Source organism: Tupaia chinensis, unplaced genomic scaffold, assembly GCF_000334495.1.
Source record: "Tupaia chinensis unplaced genomic scaffold, TupChi_1.0 Scaffold146907_1, whole genome shotgun sequence".
Classification (NCBI taxonomy): domain Eukaryota; kingdom Metazoa; phylum Chordata; class Mammalia; order Scandentia; family Tupaiidae; genus Tupaia; species Tupaia belangeri.
In genome coordinates, this window is record NW_006206760.1 from 181,862 (window position 1) to 188,486 (window position 6,625).

The 6,625-nt window shown below is 45.4% G+C and overlaps 1 protein-coding gene across 1 annotated transcript in view; it reads right to left on the reverse strand.

Moving 5' to 3' along the window:
* Positions 1-6,625, reverse strand: part of LIMCH1 (LIM and calponin homology domains 1) — a 237,730-nt gene that overhangs the window by 122,047 nt on the left and 109,058 nt on the right. The window contains exon 3 of the mRNA XM_027768570.1: positions 3,609-3,715. The gene's annotated coding sequence lies outside the window, so the exon portion shown is untranslated. The remainder of the gene's footprint in view (positions 1-3,608; positions 3,716-6,625) is intronic.

The window sequence follows — 6,625 nt, forward strand, 5'->3', positions numbered from 1 at the left end:
TGAACACCCTGAGGATCGTCCCAAGGCTGGTTCTTGCTTCCCATTCATGGCTCAGCCCCCAGGCCCAGCTAAAATGCCAGCCGAAATGCCACCTTGCCATTCGTGCAGTCACTGTCTTTATTTCCTTCTTGACACTTATCTCTCCCTGTGATATCATCTTTGTTGATTTGCTTCTCATTTCCTGCCACTGGTGTGTACCCTCCACCTGAGAGGGGACCGTGGCTGACTTGTCCGTTCCAGTTCTCTGCTGATGGAAAGAGGCTGACACATACAACCTGCTCAGTAAATCTTTATTGAGAGAATGAAGAAAAAAATGCAGAGTCATGGAAGTAGGGCATGGAAAGTACCAGCAGGTGGCATGGTGGTTAAGGCACTGGACTCTCACAAGACCTACCACTGGTCAAGTCCCTGGTCTGGGGGCTTTGCAATAAGTATGTATGTGTGCACGTCCATAAGTCTAAGAGGGGAATGGGAGAGAAAGAATTATGGCATGGACATTGCCCCTCGGGGGTGACTTTTCACTTTCCTTCTTAGTATTTCTCTCTGTCTCTCTTGGGCGAATGTGCATGTCCTATAGCAAAAATCTAAAAAAAAAAAAAAAAAAAATTGTATAAATGAAGGATGGATTGAAAAGGGAAGAAAAGGAAGAGAAGAAATTCAAAAGAGGAGTTATGGCTAGGCAGACAGGATAAGGAGAAGAAGGGAGAGAGAGAGAGAGAAGGAGACAGAGAAAAGAAGGGAGGCCGAGGGCCAGGACAGCAAGAGCGGAAGACGGTGCAGCGATGTAGGAGTGCCCATGACCGTGTGTGCCTTGCCCAAGTAACTCCCCCCCTTCAGACTGCTTTTCGTACCTTCAAAGTGCAGTCTCTTTAGAAGCTGATTCCCATGCTTTCCCAGATCCGCCCACGCAAGCTTCACCTAGAACCACACCTGAGAGAATGTTCCATCCAGTTCCATTTCGCAGATGAAGGCACAGAAGCCCACGAAAGCAGCAAACTAAGTACGTGCGGATCTAGGCAACAGTGGGCCTTGGGCCAGAACCTGTCCTGCCTACTTCCTGATGCCGTTTTTTTTTTTTTTTTTTTTTTCAGGGGGACAGCGCTTTTGTGTATGCGTTCTCAGAGAGAGAGATTTTTGGTATAGAGTATGTGCACTCACCAGAGAGACAGAAAGACAGAGAGTGATAAATCATCCTCCAGGGGGAATGGCCACACCACAATCCCTTTCCCTCCATTCTCCTCTTGGGATTTTGGGCACGCACGCACACGTGCCTGGCATAAGTTTTAAGCCACTGGATCTGGGATGCCAACCATGGTCAACTACGCGAGAGTCCAGTGACCCAACCATTATGCCACCTGCTGGTCCCTGATGCTCAGTGTTGTGTAGATAGGCAATAACGATGATGTGAATTCTGAATTCCTATCAGTCTCAGAATTCTCCTGGTTTAGTACCACATTGATTTAAAGTAGCTCTAAACACGACGAGTGCAGTTGCCCACACGGCAGCGGGGAACTTCCCTTTGCCCTCCAAGCCACACGTGTGTGACTAATCCGGACCCATGAGGTGCACCGTTGCTGTTGTTTCTGGCGGCATGCCACCCAGGTGGAACAGCAGATGGGAGACCAGGCCTACCCTGAAACTGTTTCCTAACGTGAAGAATGGTCTAGAGAGGCTGGCTTTGGGCGTGCTAATTAATGGAACACGTGACGACCAAGGTGAGGCTCATGGTGGCTTTCATAGTCAAACACCCTAATTTTTGTTTGGTTATGTTTCTTTCTTAACTGAAATTTTTCCATGAGAAATATTAAAGAAATGGCACATGGACAATCAGCTGTGGCCGCCTCTTCCTGATGCCCAGTCATGAATTATAATTTCCAAGATAGAACCCAAACTTGATTTCCTTCCATAGTTGTATCCTCACTCTTTGCCCCCAATTTGATGATTTTTCTTTTCTATTTTCTTTTTTTTTTGAAGAGGTTTTTGCTGTAGGGCGCATATGCTTGCCAGAAAGACAGAGAGAGACAGAGAGACAGAAAGCGAGAAATCACCCTCCCAGGGGGATGGCCACGCCACAATCCCTTCTCCTCCATTCTCCTCTTGGGATCTTGGGCACGCACGCACACGCGCCCAGTGTGAGTTTAAGTCACCAGGTCTGGGTCTCAAACCGTGGTCAAGTCCATGGGAGTCTAGCGACATAGCCATTATGCCAACTGCTGGTTCTGATTTTTCTTTTTTTTAAAAATCAAGATCAATAAAACTAACAGCTCTGAATTTTGGCTTCTTTCATTTTTTGTTCTTCCATGACCCCAAAATAGTCAAAAGAAGAAAAGTCACCAAATCCACAAAGCCCAACTATGCAATTAAACATAGTAAAGTAGAGTCATGCCAAATCATGACATAGTCCACATTTTACATGGAATCAGTAGGTTCTAAAGAACCTCTATGCTATCGGCAAATGATCTCTTATGAGGACATGTCTTCTCATACTCTGGCCATGAGCCTTCTCTTTACACAGAAGTCCACTGCCTTGTCTTTCCCAATGCTATTCTGCTCCAAGAATTCTTTGGTCCCAAAGGAGTCCCACAGAGTAGATGTACAGTCAACCACAGCCAAAGGGCAAGTGAGCCATCTTCAAAGAATTTAATACACATAAGAGGAAACCATTACAAATGTAAGTGAAGAAGAGTTCTCCATAATCTAAAGCCTTTTCTGCATAATACTCAAATGCCCAGGTGAAGCCATTACAGTGTTTTTGTCTAACACACTCTAATTCCACGCATATTTCTCTTTTGCTTCTCTGTTAACGTTCACTTAACATTTTTCTCTCTCTCTTCAAAATGTAACTGTATACACCTTATTTTTTTTTGGGGGGGGGTTTGTTTTTAGATGTTTTCCCCATAGGGAATGTGTCCTTGCTGTGAGACAGAGGGAGAGGAAAAGTGAGAAATGATCCCCGAGGAGGAGTAGCCACACTGCAATCCTTTCTCTTCTGTTCTCTCGGGATTTTGAGCATGCACGCCCATGCACCAGGCGTGTTTCCTAAGCTTCCTATTTGGGACTCAAACCGCAGAGTCATCCACGTGGGACCCAGCACATTAGCCACCACATCACCTGCTGGCTCTCTATATGCCAAATTTTTATATTTAAAACAATGATGTGGGCTAGCAGGTGGCGTGGTGGTTAAGGCACTGAATTCTCACATGGTCGCCTGCGGTTCAAATCCCAGATCCAGAGGCTTGAAAAACACACCAGGTATACATGCGTGCATGAGCAAAATCTCAAGAAGCAAACAGAGGAGGAGGGATTGCTGGGTGCTCATCCATCCTGAGAGTTGATTTCTCACTTTTCCTCTCTTTGTCTCTCTCTGGCAAGCACATGCACCCTACAGAAACATAAATAAATCATTATGGTTATGCTCGTTTAGAAAGAACGCTATGCACAGAGAGAAGGTCAATATGTCTTGCTTTGAAAGGCTGATGTTTACCTTCACACTGCAATTTTATTAAGCACACCTAATTCTCTGCCTCTTAGAACTTCCAACATCATCCCAATATTGCAAATCAAACTCTAAAGGGTCTCCCTTTACACAAAAATCATGCGCTACTTACTTTGCTGTTACTCTGGTGGATGTATCTTGGAGGTCACTCGGGTCAAAAAGTTGAGATTCTTTAAGGCCCAGCTCTTTACAGCCTCTCAAGAATAGGGTAATGTTGTCCTAAAAAGAAGAAAAGAAATGCAGGTTGGGGTGTAATTAAGAATCAGGCCCTTCCGTTTAACAGTCCCAGTCCTACAGGGTTGCAAGTCCTTAGAGCAGCTCCGGCCAGGTCCAAATGAGGGTCTGTTGTGTGACAGTCAGACTTTATTAGCAAATGCCAGAGTAAACACAACTGGAAGCTAGGCCAGGTTCCTTTTCCCCTCTAGCCTGACACATTTTCATAAAACTGTAAGTGTAAGAGGCCACTGGAAAGGGGAACCTAGCACCTTCCCTTAAACAGCACTTAAAAGACATTGCTTCAAAATTCTTTGGCTCTGCAAAATATAAAATTTGCTAATTATAAGACAAAAAGCTGATGATCATGTCAAAATTCTTAGTCCATGCCTTATTGCCTAGACTCCAGTTCAAATTGGTATTTAAAAATATATATACTGCTTTTGCTACCCAAGAGGTTTTCTCATCTTCAGCGAGTTTTTGGTTTGTTTGTTTGTTTCTTCCATGAGCAAGCAAAAGGGAGAACCCTTAATGGGGTCAAATGCCCTGATCCATTCCTAGGCCTTGGCAAGCCGCAGGATGACCACGGGTCAGGTGTGCCTGGTACACTCAGGACTTGAACCGGGAACCTTTCCATCTGGGATCACCTCACAGAGGGTTGAATTTCACCACCACGTCACCATCTGGCTGTTAGCAAGTGTTTCTTGTCAATTATCATCCAAAATATATTCTTTATGCATTTTACATGCTCTATATATCCTTTATGAATTTTGATTGACAATAGCTTCTTGGGGACTATAAACCAAATTAAATACACACACAAAAAAATCTCGACTTAATTGGGAGAGGAAAAAGGGGTGGGGGTGAACAAAGAAAGCTTTGAAACTCCTGCAAAATACCCTCCTCTAAGTGCAAACTTCTCTAGCAGGTACCAATTTACTGTTAAATGGGCAGAGAGGCAGAGCGTTGACAACTGAGAATTCTGGTCTCTGAGCCTAAGAAGAAAGAAATGATTCTGGAAGCGACTGCAAACTGCAGGTCGGCCTTTTGGAACTTCAGTCCACAGGCTTATCAGTTGCACGGCTCTAATATTCTCTCCCTAAAAGACTTCTAAAGGTGCTAACAGACCTGTTAGTAAAAGCCAGAAGACAAGGGATGCGGGCTCCAGGAGCCAGACTCAGGTGAACCCATCTGAACGGTATAAGAAAGCTGCTACATGGGACCAGCAGTTAGTGTAATGGTTATGTCGTTGGACTCTCATATAGTCAACTGCGGTTTGCATCCCGGAGCCGGTGGCTTAAAAAACTCATGCCAGGCGCGTGTGCGTGCATGCCCAAGATCCTGAGAGGAGAACGGAGGAGAAGGGATTGCGGCATGGCCATCCCCCCTGGGGGGGGATTTCTCGCTTTCTGTCTGTCTGTCTGTCTCTGTCGGTCTGGTGAGCGCACACGCCCTATAGCAAAAAATAAAAAAATAATAAAATAAAATAAAATAAATAAACGCCTCTCAAAAAAAAAAAAAAAGAAAGCTGCTACAAAAATCAGAAGTGATTGTGGTGCGTCCTGAATCATACAGCTACCCAAAGTAAACAGAACAGGTGGCATGTCCCAACTCTTCGGCGTGTAGACAGGGCTCTAAGATGATCACTGAGAATACGATCCCCTGGTTAGCAGCACCGTGCAATGCTGTCCCCTCGGTGCAGGTGACACTATGAATTTGCTGGGATGTCATTCTGCGGTTATGTTAGTACCTAGCTGGTTTTGAGTTTGTTAAATGAAGCATACTGGCCCGAGACAGCCTCTGTACGCACACACTCGAGTTCACATAAACAAACCACGGCCTCGCTCGGAAGTCCGCTTCTGCAGCCAGTTGCTGAATGACAGCAGGTTGCAGCAGCTGCAGGTCAGTCAGTCCCAGAAAACCCACCCTTGAAACTGTGCTCCAGCTGCCACCATTCCAACGACGTCTCCACCTCTTTTCCTTCACTTCCCCTTTTCTGCACAAGTATCTCCTGACCACGAGACGACCTGGGGTTTCTCTGAAGACCAGGGGGCTGCTCAATTTATTCTTTGTTCAATTACACACTTAAAACTTGGTTGTCTAGGGACCAGCAGTTGGTGTAATGGCTGTGTCGCTGGACTTCCATGTAGTTGACTGCAGTTCGAGTCCTAGAGCCGGTGGGTTAAACTCACACCAGGCGCATGTGCGTGCATGCCCTAGATCCTGAGAGGAGAATGAAGGAGAAGGGATTGTGGCGTGGCCATCCCCCCTGGGGGGTGATTTCTCGCTTTCTGTCTCTCTTTCTGGTGAGTGCACGCGCCCTATAGCAAAAAGCTCTCAAAACAAACAAACAAAAAACAAAAAATATCTTGGTTGTATAAATTACTTTTTTGTTATTTATTTTTTTTTCCTTTGGGAGATATTTTGCTAGAGGGTGCGTGGACTCACTGGAGAGACACAGAGAAATGGAAAGAGAGAAAGCAAGAAATCACCCCCCAGGGGGATGGCCACGCCGCAATCCCTTCTCTTCCATTCTCCTCTCAGGACCTTGGGCACACATGTGCATGTACCTGGTGTGAGCTTCAAGCCACCAGTGCTGGGTCGGCCATGTGGGAGTCCAGCAACTCAACCACCACAGCATCCACTTGACCGATTTGTCTAAATTTTAATTTTACAAGTTAATCCAGAGATGATCTGATTGAGCCTGACTAATCAAAAAGACTTTGGAAAGAAAATGATGGCAGAGTTCCCACTGGCCACGGCTTCCATAGTGTAAGAAGATAAATTCTGCCAATAACACGGTAAAAAAGAAAATCATACATCAAAGCTCAAAACACAAGAGCGGTAGAAAAGGGTTGCGAACCTTTCCGTAGCCCTTACGACACGACACGAATTCTTCTAAGGGCTTTGAATGCC